This window comes from Oryzias melastigma, linkage group LG11 (genome assembly GCF_002922805.2).
Source record: "Oryzias melastigma strain HK-1 linkage group LG11, ASM292280v2, whole genome shotgun sequence".
NCBI classification, from domain to species: domain Eukaryota; kingdom Metazoa; phylum Chordata; class Actinopteri; order Beloniformes; family Adrianichthyidae; genus Oryzias; species Oryzias melastigma.
Window position 1 is genome coordinate 7,421,451 of NC_050522.1, and position 18,586 is coordinate 7,440,036.

The window sequence follows — 18,586 nt, forward strand, 5'->3', positions numbered from 1 at the left end:
CCCAGCTCTTCAGCGGAGATCAAAGCAAACAGACATGATGCCAAATAACAGTTGCTGGAATGCTCTGGTGCTTATTGGGCTGTTGGCCTTGGATGAAGATACAAGGCCTTAAAGCAGACACATAAACTTACTTTACTATTTACAGTAACATGGTTGCTGGTCTGTAGCATTTTCAGGAAGGTTGTTATCAGAAGTATTTTTTTTTTAAAAAGAAGGTAAACAACAACATATATGGAGAAGTTTCTTGGACCCGTAAAAATATAAGGTATCAGAAGGTCAGAGGTCTCATAGGAACTCCCCAAAGTGTTATCGCCCAGTGGTTTGAGTATTTGGAAACTGAGTAACCCTTTAACACCAGAGATGTTGCTGCTGCTGAGAGTTACACCAACTGAACTTTGACCAATCAGGGACTTGGTAGTGACAAATGGACGCTAGTGCTGGGTAGCAACACTCCTGTGTGAATACTATTTGCATTCTTGAACGTGCTCAGTGTGTACGTAGCATCACTCCTCAATGATTTATCATTGAGGAGTGATTAATCAACGGGAATCAGCTGATTCGGACGCTGAGAAAATTGGCACCTAAATGCAATACTATATGTATGTAAATCAGCGCTAATCCACATTTATCCACTTTAGGATCTCCTGGATTCATTGCCAAGATATGTTTGCTCTGTTGGAGTTTGTATCCTGTCAAATATGTTTTGTGATTACACTTCTATTGTGTCCTAAAAAGCATAAAAAGTGTGTTTATGACATATTTTATTCTGGGGCTTTTGGGAGTTTAATGTTCATATTTGCCTTTTTTTTTATTATATCCTATAAATCAGGGGGTCAAACTCAATCCCACAGGGGGCCAAAATCCAAAAAACACCATAGGTCACGGGCCGAACAGGATAAATATTTATTGAACACTCTAAATCTACATTTTTAAAACTTTAAAAATCTAACTTTTGAACTTAATTATGTATAAAACAAGCAGGAATATTGATCCAGAACAAATCAACTTAAACCTTAAATAACTATTAATATTTTGCTTTATATAAAATATATATTTTGTCAAAATTATACAAGTTAGAAATAAGCACAACATACCATCGGCCAAATAAAAACAATAAAATAAAATGATCTGGAGGGCCATATCCGTATCCTGTTAAACAACGACAGCTTTTCGTGCCAAAAAAAATGTCTTGTTTGGCTAATTTAGGAGAAGAAACGCAATTTATGAAAGTGACTTTGCTACAGAAGCATTAAACAATGGAGAATTAATGAATAGTTGTTGCTTCTACTGCAAATTGTTGGGGGACACATATTGTGGCAGGCTTGATCTGAGGCCTGACAGCATCTCTGCCCCCTGTTGTTTTGCGTAGAACCTTAAAGAAACAGACAGAATTGTCTAGACTCTACACTAAAATATTTTAAGTATAAGGGGGGAAAAGTGTAAAACAAAAGTCAGACACTGAAGGATGTCCATAAAAACTAACTAAATATTACCATGTTGATTTTAAATTGAAGTACAAGCAAATGAAGTATCGTGATTTATCACCAAATCGATTTTTTACTACACTTCTACTGTGCAGGCCTGTATATCATCGTGCTTTTCCCTCCATCAGAATCCACTGGAATTAACCAAAAAGAAAATAGACACTGGAGGTGGTAAAGCAGATTATTTTTTCAGAACTTATGTGAGTAACCTTCTGTCTCATTTTTTGAAACTGAAAAAAGTACTGAATAGTTGTATTTTGAAAATTGGAAGCTTTACCAACTGTTTTTTTTTTTTTTTAAGATTTTTGAACTTATGGTGACAGTGGCATACTGCACATTCAGGCCGTTTTAGTTTGTCAACTTAAAATTCCAACATTATTTTGTATTTTAGAGCAATAAATACATCGTTCCTCTATTTTATTTTTACTACACTCTACTATAGTGCTGGGTGATATGACGATACATATCTTGTATCGTTTTTATTTGTATTTTTTTATTGCTAAACTTTTGTGCAAAAATGTATTTTCCAACGAATAAACTTGAAAATGTCGTGCACTATAAACAAAAGTATTTTAAAAGTAAAAAATATTTCTCATTTATTCACTTACATGTTACTTGAAAAACTAAAGTCAGATGTTATCACATTTTTGTCATTTTTTTTCAGAGATATACTTTATTTTGGTATATACGATCTTGGACATTACAAATATAGCTGGGTCCATTTCATCCCATTTCCCGGAGCGGCTTAAGCCATGGAGGGTTTGCTCTCCTCCTTTCTTTCTGCAGCGACTGTCTGCTAGCACTCATACGGTAACGGCTTATCATGTAAGTGCAGATGTGTAAATAAACAGGCTGATAGTGGAGCCAAAACCTTAACATCTGGGTTTAAAATTAAGGTCCTACATCTAGTTTAAGGTCGTGTTTTGTCAGAAAAAATGTCTCTTATTTCCAGTGTCTGTCTGGTGATTGGATCTTTTTCCCAACTAACAAGCAAGCCGTATATTACTGAGATCGTCTGTCTGGGTGACTTTTGTATCTAGGCTCTCATCCACTTTGTTTTACAGTTTGGGCTGCCTCCTCGCCACAGAAAAATGCACAGAGACTGATTACATACACATTCCAGATGTCCCACGCTGAGTGAATGATGCTTTGTAGATGTAGGGAGTACATAGGATGAAATGCGTCTGAGATTACAGATGAAGCATGACGACTCTTTCCTCCGTTTTTTTTTTTTTTTTTTTTTCCAGAGACCAACAAGATGAACAACAGTGCCAGAGGTGATAAAAGACACTCTTGGGCCTGTCACAATACAACATCACTGGTACCAGTCTGAAACGTATCGTCTGGCAGCAGAAAGGGAGAATATACTGTTGCGTCTGGTTGGCCTAAGAACTGTTTGGACAGTTTCAGAGCTTGGCAGCTTTACCGGTAATTCTACCTCCACTTTCCTCAAAATAATCGTATTTCAAACGGTATAATTGGTGGAAGTGAAGGCAGGGGGAGTGTCACATGGAGCAGATTATCAGATTAATGAATGCAGGCTCATTGCAGTTCAATGTTTTCCTCACATTTGTTTGATACGCACCACTGATCAGGATGGAAAGGAGCCGTTTCAAAGGGTTTTCTGGGCTAAGTTCTGCTGCAAACATTTCTTTTTGTGTTCTAATAACATTATTCCAATGGAAAAAAAAAATACTATTACAAAAGTCAAAATGGACGTTAGGCGTTAATATTCAGAGGCAGAAGACTTAAAAAATATGTATTTCCAACACTTTTATATTCTTTTTATTTCATTCCAAAACATTGCTTCTGTTATTTTTTCATTTCTTGTGTTTTTATGAAGCTTATATTGATGATTTCTTATAATGGTAATATTGATTCAAAAATTCGGGGTGGGGGGTGGGGTGTAGCTCCGCCCCTGTGAATACTTAATCCTCTAATTTCCCAAAAAACAAAAAATGAATAAAAAATAATCATTCCTGCTGTGTTTTGCCTAGGGGTGAAAAACAAACATAATCGATATATTTAAAAACATGTTTTCTAAATGTGCTCCTCTATTTAATTGGGCAGGAAGTTAAAGGGTTAAAGGCTGGCTTTAATTGATGATCATTATAGTTAATTATTTCAAGGTGTCATGTGTGCGCTGTGTGAATTAATGCAAATATGTCTTCATGATTACAAATAATTATAATATGAAAAAATGGCATTAACTTCTATTATTTTCAGATCCTTCATGAATTGTTATATTAAATACATCACCTAAATTAGGGTTTTTTTTTCGGATTAATATGTTAAATGTCATTTATTTTATTTAGTGTAAAGAGCAACAAAAGTGCTTAGTAAATAAAGTAGATTGAAATACTTTTTATGTATTTAAACTAATTTAATTTAATAGTAAAACTTAATAATCTAGGTCTGCATATTCAAGAAAATCTGCTTTGTTCTATAACAATTAAAAGTTAAGATGTTTACTTTAAAGGTTGAGTAACTTTAAAATACATGGTTCTGGTGATCAAGACTTTTGTGAGTAATTCTTTAAGGAAATATTCACAAAAAAATGGTTTTGAACATGAACTTAAAATAATTATGTCCAAATAATATGGACTAATGTTCTTCTGATTTTATTTTTTTTTAGACTAAAAATAATTTTAAATGACCTAAAAATTAAATCAACCTGTATCTGTTTTTAATTAATTAATTCATTTGTTTTATTCTATTTACTTATATTTTTATATATATTTTAATAATATGAAATGTCTTGTGTAATTTTTGCCTCTTGAATAGGACTCCCTTAAAAAAGAGATCAGTGGATTTCAATGGGAGTTTTTTAACTGGTTAAGTTATGATCAATAAATTAAAATAAATAGTAATTTGTACAAGCAAAAATAAAAACAGACATGTTTCACTCACTTTATCTATTAATTGTCACTTTTTAATGTTTTAACTTTCTCAATGTAAAGAGAAAAAAATGCCTTAAAATAATTGTAGAAACCTCATAATTGTAAAAGAAGATCAAATACTTGATATAAGTGGAGCTATGGTATAAACACAAACTGAGTTTTTCTATATTACCAGTATTTGAGATTATTTTTTTCAGTTTGGGTTAATCTTTGGTTCTTAGCATCATAGACGACATCAGGTTTCGTCCGTCATCCTGAGATTTGGTGTATCGGATGTGTAATTGCAGCATTAGAAGGCATGTTTGTCATTACAGTCACAGGGGAGAAGAAAGCCCTGGAACAAGTCGCTGAGATTGACACTGAGGATTTAGTGAGGAAAATGCTGGGGAGCCTCGCTTGTCAAACTGCAAGTCATTTCTGTTCAGCAGAATTATGCAGAAAACCTGTTTTTTGGATCACTCAAAAATATATACAACCCACCAGGGAGTGAGGAGGAACCTTCCACTCATTACAGGACTGTAAGCACACACTGTGCTGACCTGGAGGGGTCTATGTTCATTCACTGTCAGGTGCAGAGGGGCTCTGGATTTGCCATTCTCTGCATTGTTACAGTTGACTTGTCTTTGCAGCTTAACCTGGATCCCCCCCCAGGGACGAGATGTCCGATTCACTCCCAGAGATGTACTGATGGCACAGTTCTGTTTTTAGGCTTGTGTTCCTCCTATATTATACATTTTCTATTTCATATTTCAAAAATAAATATAAAAAATCAGTTTCAAATTATTGAGCTAAAACAGTAACACATTTTAACAAACAAAAACTTTATTATTAGAGTATTAAATATAAAACTGTTTAACTGTATCTATTTTTAAAAAACTTTTTTTTGCAGAGTTCATATTTTAACTAAATACTATCAATAATAATCATGCAAGTATTAAAGGAAAAACAATACAAACACACACGTAACCCAAGAGTTAGAAAGGTTTGTCGCCCTCTTGTGGCGAAAAAAGAAACTACCAAACAATCTAGAGCTGAGTTTTTAAGTCCAGGAAACTTTTTTCTATTCTTCACAAAATGTTTCCACCATCCAATACTTCTTGCTACCAGATTGGGTAATCTGCTAGTTGCTCTAAAAGCTCTTTTCCCTAAAGTGTCCCACATTCACGGGGACATACAGTATTGTCCATTGCTGCCCCAGTTGCAAAAGTTTGAGAATTTACACTCTATAGTTTTCTGAAGGAAATTCACTCAAGAAAAGAGTTTAGGGAAAAGAAAAAAAACCAAAGAGATTGTCCAACATAAATAATCAAAATCTTTATTTGAATAAAAGTCCCACTCCAATCATGTTGGGCCTATTTTGTTATTATTATTATTATGCAAATTTTAGCATTTTCTAGGACAAAGTTTCTGCAGAGAGGCAGGTTTTCATTAGAAAACGTTAAATGTAAGTCTAAGTTGTAGGTGGAACCGTTGGTTCAGAGGGAGCCCGCTTCCACTTCCCATCATCCATCTGTTTTCACTAGCTTTCAGCTCCTTAGAAGTGCAATTTTGAGCTTCACTTTTTATATATATGTCCTCCATCATCAGAATAATGCCTCAAGAACATTTAAAAAAAATCTTTTTTCATCTGAGTGAGTCTTTTTAATACGTAGGATTCTCCAAAAGTAGGAATCTACTTATTTTTCTGGCTCATGCCTGGTATTGGACCAATATTATATAACCAACTCCGTTTGTTTTTTTCTGCTTTAAAAAAACGTCCACATCTGAGGCTGAACAGAGAGGTGGGAGCGAGTGTGAATCAGTGAAACTGAAAGAGCACCTTACGAGGCTGCACAAAGCTGTGGATTTCTAGATTTTTCTGCCTTATTTCACTTCTAAGCTCACATTTCTTTTTAAATCCGAGCTTTTCTTCAGAGACGCAAACATGCACTTTTATTCTACTTACTGCATTAATGGAGCAGAGATCTCTCATTTTCTTCCGTAAAACTCAACATGCCTCTTTAATATGGCTGAATACAGGCACCACCTGAATGAAACACGGCTCTCCAGCTGAATGTTCAGCAACATAAAGGTTCCACTATTGAACAGAATCTCTAAATCTGGAAAAGAATCCAGATTCCTGCTCCCTTTGAGATTAACGGCACAAAGTTTGGCTGATTGCAGGAGGTCTGGGGCATTACCGAGCTAGATGCTGAGCCCGAGGAATGGGCCGACAGGGTAAACAAATACTGGAGTAGTAAAGAGGTTGTGGCCGAGTCATTTTTGGAGGAATGATGCGTGTCCACGAGCCAACAGAGGGCCCCTGCATGTTTCTGTTGACACTGGTTTAAATTCCCTGTCAGATAAAACATATGGTTGCAAGCGATGTGTTTTTTGCATTTCTCTCACTCCAACTTCGACCTCTCTTCGGCTCTTTCGCCGCAATCTCCTCCCACTTCTTCCATCGTGTCCTCCTTCCTCGATCGTCCAAACGGATGCCCTGCCAGCCCTCGTTCGCAGCCCTTTTCTGACGTTCCTCACATCCCGGTCACCACATGTCTGGAAGAGTGAGGTTTGCTGTGGTTTCTGTGCAGGTTTGGGCGCCGGCCAGCTCAGGATGCACTGAGCTGCTTGTCGGTTTGTCTTGAGGAGCAGGCCAGGGCCCGATGTTAGGAAATGACCGTTCCTCTGCTTCAAATTAGCAATGAGGCAAAATCTACAGGGGTTTTGGAGGATGGCTAGCAGAGAGAGAGCAGGAGGAATAGAGTTCACAGCCATCTGCAGGCCACATGAAAGGGAGTGGTAATTGCTTCAAAGGCCTCTGTAAATAAATATTGTATACTTTTGCAGCAGCCAGAGTCCAAATGATCCCAGAACTGCATAGTTAACATCAGACTTGGGGGTGTTTTGTTATTTTTTTCTACTTATTTGAACTGATTATCTGTAGAATGTCTTGATTTTAATTTCGTTCATGTAATTCTTTGACCTTGCACAGCTGTCTGTTGGTTTTCAGAGCTACAGCAGTTTTTAATACTGTTCTTATGAATGAAAAGGCTGAAAAAGACCAAAATCCTTCTTTTTTAAAGGGAAAAACGTGACTCTATATAACCATTTATTTCATATTTGATATTTCCAACACATTCTCATTCCCAACTCGTCACATATTGACCTTTGGTTAAGGACCTCCGGGTCACTTTTAGACATTTTGCGTATCCTCAACTCATCATTTTTTGACGTGCTGGATGTTTGTAAAATTAAGCATCTGGAACCCTCAGGACGTAATACCGGATGTAGTACTGGAAGCTGACTGGTCCTTGGGACAAGTCCAGGACTGGTACCCTAACCTGGCACAGGACGCAGTCCCAGACCCGAACCGGTAGCAGACGTGGCAACGGGTGCGAACATGCACTGGGTACTGGGTTTGGGTACCGGAGCGCTCCACGTCCCGGTACTGGACCACTTCGCAGCCCAGATGTTGGAGACCTGTGATTTAATGAGAACAGCCAGCACGTCAAAAAACTATGAGGTGAACATACTCGTTAAAAAGTGACGCAGAGGAGTCCATAACCAAACATCAGTATGTGACGAGTTGAGATTGAGAATGTGTTGGTGTTTTTAAGGAAGTATTTGATTAGCATCTTCAAAACGTTCTTTAAAAACCCATTGCATTTAACTCAGTCCACCTTCTCTCCCCTACAGTTCATCATCATTCCACTAGGGGCAGCAGAAGAGCTTTTTCTGCTCAATTCAAAATGGCTGCCTGCATGAAATCTGAAAAATACTTTTAGTGGGACAAATTTTTGCAGATATTTTAAACTTTATAGTGAGAATAACTATTATTATTCATTGTTTTAAAAATGTGTTGATGATTCATTCTTTATGATACAGTTAAACCATATTAAAAATGTGTGGATCAAATTTGAGACATTGGGCAAATGAGATGCTTTTTTCTGAACACGCATGTTAATATTTAAACTATTTGTTGTGAACAAAAACACACCAAATCACTTATTATCAATTATTTATATCTAATAAAAAATGATATTTACATTTTTTGTTGATTTAATTCACTTCCTTCTAAAATATTATAATTTTCTGTCAATTCTTTGATGCAGTGGGTTTTACAGAGTTAGACACAGACTAAAATGCCATCAGCAGTCTATGACTAAACTGAGATCAACAAAAATGGAAGTGGACAGTATTTTAATTTATCACTCATGCAGTTTTGTGCCTCTGATCAACTTTTGATCTATTTTCAAAGTGTTTCAGTGTAATTCTAATAATGATTATCCAATTTTTAGCCAAAATCCAAAAACCTGTGTCGTTTTCATAGACATTTTTCTGCACAGCTGCACTTATTCACTGCAAAATAGCCAGAGCAATCCCGCCCCCCTTCCCCTCCCTGTTGCTGAAGGCTCAGAGCAGGGCCCGCCCAGCGTATTTTTTTACATCACAAATCTACTCGTTTTAAAACTGCATTTTTCAATCTGATCCTTATTCACAATGATCTATATAAAGAAATACTCAGAGACACAAGTTTAAGCTTCATTTTCTTTGTATATGTCCTCCATGATGGGAAAAATGCTACAAGAACATGTTGAAAAGACAGGAGAGGGTCTTTAAATTCATCACTTACATTTTTAACTGATTTGATATTTTCAAAATCAAGAAAATCAGTGACAAATAGATAAACTTTAGTTGTTTGCCACAGAGCTTCCTAAAGTACACATAAAACTACCTCACCTCGATCCTTATGAAACTACTTTCTGAAGCAATAACCCACCTGTGAGCCTGAAACAATATCATTCTTGAGCTGTGTCCCTTGGCACTTTTGCATCCTGCCAAACTCCATCCACTCTGCTGTCTTCCACCAAGAAGCTTTACTCACAGCGTGTGAACACACACCAAACTGAAAGAGCTGCAAAGGCAACCATCCCAACGCCCACCTCAAATAAGCTGGATTGAACCCCATGTCCCTTTTCATTTTATCGTTTGACTACTTTGCAGCTGATTACAGGAAATGATTAGAATGAAAAACCTTGAAGGTCCGGTGGTTTGGTATGAAGCTTAAACCTCAGAGCGTTGCTTTATGAAACACAAGTTGCACAACTGGCTCAAAGTCTGTACAGAGAGGCTTAGGCTTCTAAACCAAGAACATTCTAAACATGAAGTCTGAAAGGAGAAAAAAAGAGCCAGTAAACGATGAAAAGATTCTATAATAACTCACAAAAATGTGTGTTTTTACTCTCTGTCCTCAATGAACTGCTGTAATATGCAAGGATTGTATGCATGTCTGGGGTGCACGTCGAGCTCTTAAGTCTTATGCAGTGTGACATGACAGAAATGTTCAAAACAAACAGCTCTAATGCACAGGGTGGTCCACTGTAGGGGATAAGTCATCAGAAATCCATAAGGCAGTCGAACTTGTGGAGCCAAGGTAAATTCCAGGTGTTTATGTGGGCAGAAAGTGGCAGCCCCCTGCCAGGGGGTTTCAGGCCTGCATGGGAGAAAGTGGGCTTACAACCGCTTATGGCAGCATTACAGCAGCTCGACACGAGGAACATTTGGAGTTTAATGTGTTTGGGTTTCATATCAGCCGGAGCAGATGTGACAAGTACATAACTTCTTCATGTTCTCAATTTAGGAAATTGACCAGCATTTTATTTAACGCCCAATATTTCTACATAACCTCAAGGAATGCCCAAACCCCAGGCACATACCTACAAATTTCCACATGTACTACGACTCTACGATACATAGCTTTATGCATTTGTTACCAAAGAGGCAGTTACTGACATGTTGATTTCTTTTGATTCAATTAATATTTTGCTATAAAAGACAAGTTCCTTTACTGTCTATTCAAAGATGTCTTTGTCTTAAGAAATACAATTTCATTTTATTACACAGAAGACAAACATGATGTCTTTTGATATTTAACCAATAAGGAGGAAAAATCCTGCACCCTACAATCCATTCATCCATCTGAATCCTCTGAGTTTACTTTCGGGGCTGCTGGAGCCATCCCAGCTACTACACGTACTAACAGGTCACCAGTCTGTGGTAGTGACACAGGTTAACAGGAGAATCCAGGGTTATTAATTAACCTATGAATCATGTTTTTTTTTTTTTTAACTGTGAGAGGAAACTGGAGTGCATGGGGAAAACCCATACATGCACAGAAAAAACATGCAAACTCTGAACAAAAAGTCCCAGCTGGAATTCAAACCAGTCTTTTTACTGTGAGGTGAAAGTGCTAACCGCTACTCCACCGTACAGCCCTCTGTCAACTTTCAAATTCACAGTAGTTTATGAATTGGCTTTTCTGTGCCTTTTCAAAAACGGTATCTTTCAAGGGAAAATATAAAAAAGTCAAGTTTTTCAACTTTTAAGTGTATTATGATGTTAATTCCTCATGGAAAAAAACAGAATGGTATTTTGAGCCATTCACGTATTTCTGAGCATTCCTCACATAACCTGTGCTCTGAGCACAACCCCTTAACGACACACACAAAAGACTGGGTTGTTCTTGTATATGTCCTAGTCCAAACGACCCAGTCGTTCTAGTCGTACACATATCATACAAATATATACAGATATATGAACATATGGTATACGTGTATATATATATACATATATATATAAAGAAAAAAAGAAGATAGAAAACAGCCTGAAAAAGTGTGCATTATAAGAAGTTAACGTATTTCGCGAAGCAGGCTTCCACGTTGTGCGTTATTTTCTTATAAAGCACAATTTGTTGGGCATTATCCCCTACATATAGTATACATGTGCATACTAAATAGATGTATGTATATACTATACATACATGTACAGGTATATGTTCGTAAATACTATATATATATAGACTATATAAGTGTAGATATACACTATATGTATCTATGTATGCATACATACGTATATATACTATACATGTACGTATATACCATATATATATACAGTATATGTGTGTGTGTATGTGTATATATATATATATATATACATATACACTATACATATAAATATATTTATAAACACACTTTCTCCGCGAATCTAGCGGTAACAGGATAAATACTATGATTTTATATTCACAATATGCACATCCATCTTTGCAAAAGTTTGAATGTTGTTTGTTTTCATGGGTGAAACACAGACATGCTGCCGAGGAACCCTTTAGGTTGACGTCATGAAATGGGCTGAATCAACAATGACCAAAAAGAAAAGCTCAGAGATTGAGGCATCTTACTTCCTGGTAGAAAACGAGATAAGGAAATTAATTCATATTTCATTTAAAAACATTGTTCTTTAGTGTGACAAAGATAATATGTGATCATATATATGGATTTAGTTTAATCTGAAAGGCTTAAAAGTAGTATAATATAGACCTTGGAATTTTTTTTATTGAAACAAATATCGCTTTTTCTCATGCGTAATACATCATAACACGCATATAACATGTTATACTCACTTGAGGTCAGTGTTCTCTGAAGCAGCAATTTGCGCCTTTTAATGCCATCTACTATCAAAATTGCATTTAGCAACTAGCTTTCTACACCCCAATTCCTGTCCCAACCTCATCACATCAGCCAGTCCTAAAATTCATGTTTTTATGCTAAGTATGACATCTATCTACTAAGATGAAAAGAAATCTTGAAACAAAAAACAGGATTGATGTTTGCTATGACTTTTTAAACAGTATTTAATGTTTTCTTACATTAATGTTTAGAAACTAGATCAACAGAGTTGAACCAGTTGGTAAAATCAACCACAAACCAGACGAACTAATATCAAAAGTAACATTTCCACCAAAAGACTTGCAGTAAAATTACATGTACTTTTCCTCATATCTGATGAACTTGGATTTGAAAGATGCCATTCTGGACAGTAATAGGAAGTACAGAAGGCTGAAATTTGGTAAATACTTGCTTTGGCTCCACACAGCATGGAGCCTGGCAGGACAGATTCTCTATTTTTATTAAATAGATTCCCATTTTTTTTGGGAGACGATGCCTTTTTAATGTAATTTTGTGGCTGGGGAAATGAAAAGTTGCTCGTTAAAGTCTGAGGTAATTGGTGGACTTGTTGGTTGACAGCAGATTTATCACATTATTGTCTGCTACTGCGGAGTGGGAAAAATTCCTCTGTGTGTGAGCATTTGTCACTTAGAGCGCGCTCATTTCCTACTCCTGAAAATCTGTCTTTGTGAAATAAAATGCCTTTTATTATATCGCTCCGAGGGGATTGTAAGACCACAATAACCCCACTCTCTTTTCTCTCTTTTTATGAACACCTACACACACATCTAAATCAAGCTCAGACTGAAAAATAACAAAGTCTGGAGCTTTTCTAAGAGTCTCGCAGGAGCTGTTTCCAGCCTCTTACGCACTGTTGACCCATTGGAGAGAGACATATCTGTCGTGCATCTGAAACAAAATAATAAAAAAAAACATATCTTTGCGATGTTTGTCTGTGACAAAATGGAAGGAGAAATAATCAAAGCTCTATACTTAGGAACTGACCCAGAAAGAAGTCGTCTAAATGTCCTGCTTTGGAGTAGCCCAAACTAAACTCCTGCCAGACGGTGAACTGAGGGGCAATGAGGTAGCACAGAAAGGAACCGAAGCCAAATAAATCCATCCACATGCTCTGTTCACGCATGTACTCACTACCTGAACATACAAACACATGTGCCGCTCTGTGAGCCAAGCCGTCTTCATTTGGCCACAATTGCGTTATGAATTCTCTTCATTTTTTTTCCCCCAAGCTGGGACTGCTGCTGGAATGGAGAAGATTGTCCAACACAACCTCAAGAAATGCAGGGAAACTTTGGACAAATCCAGATTTAAAATCAAGGAAAGCACACAAACAAGACGGCAGACATGCACTCCAAGTCAAGCATACGTCCCAGCTTACCTTCGGCAGAGGTATGGTACACCAGTCCACTGAGATACAGATGTCATGGTTCGCCTTTTCACAAATTTTTCTCTGTGCATTTTTTAATACAGCATACTGTATTCTGCATCCTGATTGGCTGTAGACCTATTCAATTACTTCGTCTAGGTCAGGGGTAGGCAACCTGGTCCTCGAGTGCCGCCTTCCTGCATGTTTTCCAACATACCCTGGTCTGGCATGTTCTTATTGGCTGAACACACCTGGACCAGGTAATCAGCCATGAATAGGGACCCATGCCAATTACCTGGTTCAGGTGCGTCCAGCCAATAAGAACATGCCAGAGCAGGGTATGTTGGAAAACATCCAGGAAGGTGGCATTCAAGGACCAGGGTTTCCTATCCCTAGTCTAGGTCATGTCTCCTACACAGAAAGCCTTCATTTTGACAAATCTTCGATTGCGATAAGATCTTTTCTATTACCTATTTTTCTATGAAAGTTTGAACTTTACTAGTTTAACCCTTCTGCTCTCTTTGGGGTCCAGATGACTCCAACCATATATTGATGTGTGATTCCTTCCATGACAAATGTGGACAAAGGTGGACAGGATTTTATGTCTGCCATGGACGTTAGTGAAACTAGTGAAAAAGTTCAGCGCACTGTCTTGTGGGGTCCAGATGACCCCACTTTTAATGTAAACAAGCCAAGGAGAGCGGAAGTGTTAAACGAGAGAAAACGGTTAATTCCTGTCTGAGAAAAGCATTGCAGCCTTAACCCTTGTGCTTTTTTATGGGGTCCAGATGACCCAACCCTTACACTGACGTGTTATCCCTCCCATGACAAATATGGATGAGGGTGGACAGAATTTTATATCTGCCACAGACACCAGTGCAAATCAAAAATCATTGAAAAAAATAAAAGTTCATCAAGCTGTCTTGTGGGGTCCAGATTACCCTACACAAGGGTAATTGCAGCCTTCTTGCATAACCTCCATAACCTCAACGATAAATGACGTACCATCATGGATGAGCAATGAGTTTCGTCCAGTGTGGGTCCTTGGACAAATGGTAAATAGCACATACTTGCATAGCGCTTTTCTACCTTCCTTGAAGGCTCGAAGTGCTTTACAGCCACTAACCCATTCACCCAGTAACACACACATTCACACACTGATGGTGTCTCCGCTGCCGAACACTGGCGCCAACCTTCCAACAGAGACAATGTGGGACTCATTGTCTTGCCCAAGGACACTTCGACAGGTGGGTATGTTTGGAATTGAACCCGCAATCTTCGGATCAGGAGTTGACCGCTCTACCGCTGCACCACCGCCCTTTACACTACTGCGCAGCTGTGTAACTACAAGGGGGCCTAAATACGGATTTCCCTGTGCCGGTCTCCAGCCCAGATAAAATGCAAGGTTATGTCAGGAAGGACATCCAGCATAAAAATCTACCGGTATGCTCTGGGGATCAGTGAAAACTGATTTGGTGTGGTGACGCCTGAAGGGATAAGTCGGAAGGTGAACAAACAAGTATTAATGAATTACCATCCATACATCCATTCATCCAGTCAGGCATATAGGGTTTTGGGTTAGGCCAAAGGTAGGGTCATTGGCAGGTCATCAGTCCATTCAGGTAATAAACTACCAAATATATAAGATAAACGTCTAAAAAAAAAGTGTGACTCCAAGATGCATTGTTTCTTATATGTCCTTTTTACTTCTTCCTCTTATTTTGAAGTCATTTATCAAACATCAAAGGGTCACGACTATTGACACAGCTCCTCTTTTGATAAGGTACCTCTAATCCGTTTTTGTGTGAACCCAATCTGAGATTCCTAGCCTGTTTAACAGAGAAGCAAGCACTGACAGTCAATGGGAGGCGGAGGAAAAATAACAAGGGGCGTCTGCCAAGCCTCCCCACCGCTCGCTCTCACCGTCTCCTTCTCCGTCCTCCTGTTGCTGCCAGCTCAGTGGAAAAACTTCCTCTGCTCCAGACGGTTACCAGAGAATGAAACAGCAAGTGGGATATTGATGAACGGAGATATAGGGTAGCAGGCAAATCAATCAAAGCCAAATAAGTAAGTGAGACTTCCATTTAGAACAAAAAAATCAGGAATCTTTTACTGTCCTCTGGATTATAACAAGCAAAGAAGTCTTTCAACTGAAGGACCTGATTAGCATCACGCTGTCCAGTTCCAGTCCAATCTGGAGGATGTTTTAGATTCTCATTCTTGTTTATACATATCAACTGAAGATGGCTGAAGGTGCTGTGCAAACAAGCTTAGACACAAGAGCAAATCTAAGGAAGCACAGGGGGAAGGCGCAAAATCTTAAGGCATCTGCACAGGAAAGTGTGTTTATTTTTCTTTTTGTCATTTCCCTTTGAGGTCAAAACAAAACCAGCCTATTAGTCTTAGATGTTTTGGTCCAAACTCTGATTAAGACCAGGGCCTGTATTCTTTTTCCACCGCCCTTCACTTCGGTTCCCTGCTCAATTTATCAGCAGCACCGGTTAACATTCCTTCTAATAAGTGCTGAAAAGTGTGTGAGCATACAGTAGTTGTGTGCGTCTGCAATTTCGGTCAAATGGATGTTAATGAAAACACACTCATCGCCCGGATATGTCTTTTAGGATAGGAGCGCCCAGTTTTCACTTTGTTGGCTCTTTGTGGACCCATGAAACAAAAGGCTCTGATGAGAAAAATGTGCAGCTCTGCGTGTTTTCGTGCTCCAAAGGTGTTTTGGATTCCATTGTGGTAGTAGCGCTTGGTGGGCGTTTGCTTTTGCAAGAGAATGAGTGGCATTCTGCTTCATTTCCTGCTAGCACTGAAAGTAGCGGAGGCACATGTGCTGGTCCACTCTCAGAAGCAAGCACATATGTGAAAGCATGTGTTGTAGAAACATGCACAGAAGGACTATAAAGGAGTGCATTGTACATCCACATTAAGAACTTTCCCAAAGTCATTTTCCACTTTTTTATCTTGAGAAGTAACTGTACCTTGGACTGACGGAGAGAGTCTGTTTCCTAAAGGATGTGAATGGAACCCGCTGTGAAAATTCAGGAAATATTGCAAAAAGATTAACCCCTTGAAGCGCACTACGGGAAATATGCATCAAACCACCTCATTTTTGAAAAATTACCTTACCGTATTTCTGTACTATTGCGCATTAGAAGACACATCAACTATGAATGGTCTATTTAACTTGTCATATATAAGGCGTACCAAACTAAACAGAGCATTAGACAAGACAAAAGAGTCGGAGATTAGTCAGTGAATCAGTCAGACCTTATTTACTGCTTTTGGTAACTCTAAGACTCATTTGTAATACGCTACAATTTAGCCATGTTAGCATATTCACAATACAAACTTCGAACCGTGTTGGCAAGACGTCAAAAAAAGTGAAACCACTAAAATATATAACTGTGACTACAGAAACTTCCAACCTTTTAGTAACATGTTAAGAAAATACAATCCAACACCGCTACGCGTTAGCCGCATTAGCATATCCACAATACCTGTAACTCCAAACCTTGTTTTCAACACGTACAAATAAAACAAAAACAATAACTGATATCACTAAAACATGTTACTGGGACTACACCAGTCTTGTTAGTAACCCGTTAAAAAACACAGCTACACGTTAGCCACGTTAGCATAGTCACAATGCCTGTAACTCCCAATTTTGTTTGCAACACAAAAAACTGATACAACCAATTAAATGTTATGGTGACTACACTAACTCCCAACATTGTTTGCAACACATAAATACAAATGAAACTGATACTGTTAAAACAAGCATCACTGTGGCTGTGAATACTCCCAACTATGTTATAACTCATAACAAAAAAAACATAGTCACAATATCTATATCTATAACTTCCAACTTTGTTAACAACACGTAAAAAAAAGTCCTAAAACAAATGTTTTCTGACTATACTAACTCCCAACATTTTTAATATTTGATTAAAAAAAAACACAGTCCAACGTCACTACGCGCTAGCCTCGTTAGCTTATTCACAATAACACCCATCCTTGTTTGCAACTCGTACAAGATTTAACAGAGCACTAGGTATCTCTCAGAATTGCTTCACCATCAATAAGCACAACCAAAAGTAATTAATTAATCCATACACAAGGAACCCTGGATTATAATTGCACTGTTGTTTTTTGAAAATAGAAGTGCATCTTACAGTATGGAAAATACGGTATATTTGCTTCTACCTGAAAGCAAAAAGAAGAGGATTTTTTTTTTTTTTCACAGCTGGACACAAATTCAGACTACCTTCTAGTGACCACAAACTTCCTCAGATTGTTAAACCAACATTCTCATTAACTTTAAAACCATAACAGCTTAAAGTGCTTTATGTTCTGACCACTAGGAGAGTGAAAAGCTGGAAAAGTGTGAACACGATTGTCTGTTTAAAATCTGCCCTTGTGTTTATAAAGAGTGTGGAGCCAATGTAGTTGTTTGCACTGAACAAGGCAAAAAAAAAAAAGCAGTTGGCATCCTTGTGTATCCAGCGTGACCATTGTTTGGGTATGCTAGGTCACGCCTTGGCACGTTCTAACGGAGGCTTGAAGGTGCAGCTGCTCGGAACCTGGTGTTTGTGGCGCCCACTTTAATGGCTTGTAACCACATTTCTGCCCACTAGCAGCCACACGAGGAACCGAAAAGTCAATGGATGCGGTGGTTGCCATGGCTACAGGGTGAGGTTGCTCTCGATTTCCTGGCTTTAAAGGCAGATTGTGTAAGAATGGCTCTTTGTTAGAAAGACAGAAAGACATTCACAGGAACTAAAAGCTGCAAAGTTGGCATTCTTACAGAAAGTCAACTTGGTCCTTTATATTTATTGTAAATTCTTGAAGTACTTCATCAATGGGGAGAATTCCCACTTGAATTTGTGGACGACGTTGTCTTGACAATTACATAACACTTTAAGAACGACCTAGCCTCAGTCGCCTAAAGATGCTTATGCGGGCTGCATAACCCACACTCATACACACACTCACACACATACAGTCGACTTTTCCTGCCTCAAGCCAGTGAAATACAGGGATGCTGCCAAATATTTTGGGATTTCAGAACTCTAGACCTCTGTCTTTTCCAGACTCCCCCTCTGTCTCTACAGCTCTCACTCTCTGCAACCAAAGACGTCTGCTACTGTGTCGAAACACATGTGACCAGCATGGCATCTCGACAGCTTAGGTGTTTTCTCAGTCTCGTAATTCTCTCCTTAATCCCCCATTTTCCTGTTTTCCCCATTCCTTCCTACCCCTTCTCTGTTAGGTTTGTAATGTGGGACACCTGAGGACTCTGTGTGTCTTTATTCACTATTT

The 18,586-nt window shown here is 38.2% G+C and overlaps 1 protein-coding gene across 1 annotated transcript in view; it reads right to left on the bottom strand.

The window, feature by feature from the left end:
* col8a2 (collagen, type VIII, alpha 2) overlaps positions 1 to 18,586 on the bottom strand; it is a 59,437-nt gene that overhangs the window by 39,264 nt on the left and 1,587 nt on the right. The window lies entirely within an intron of this gene.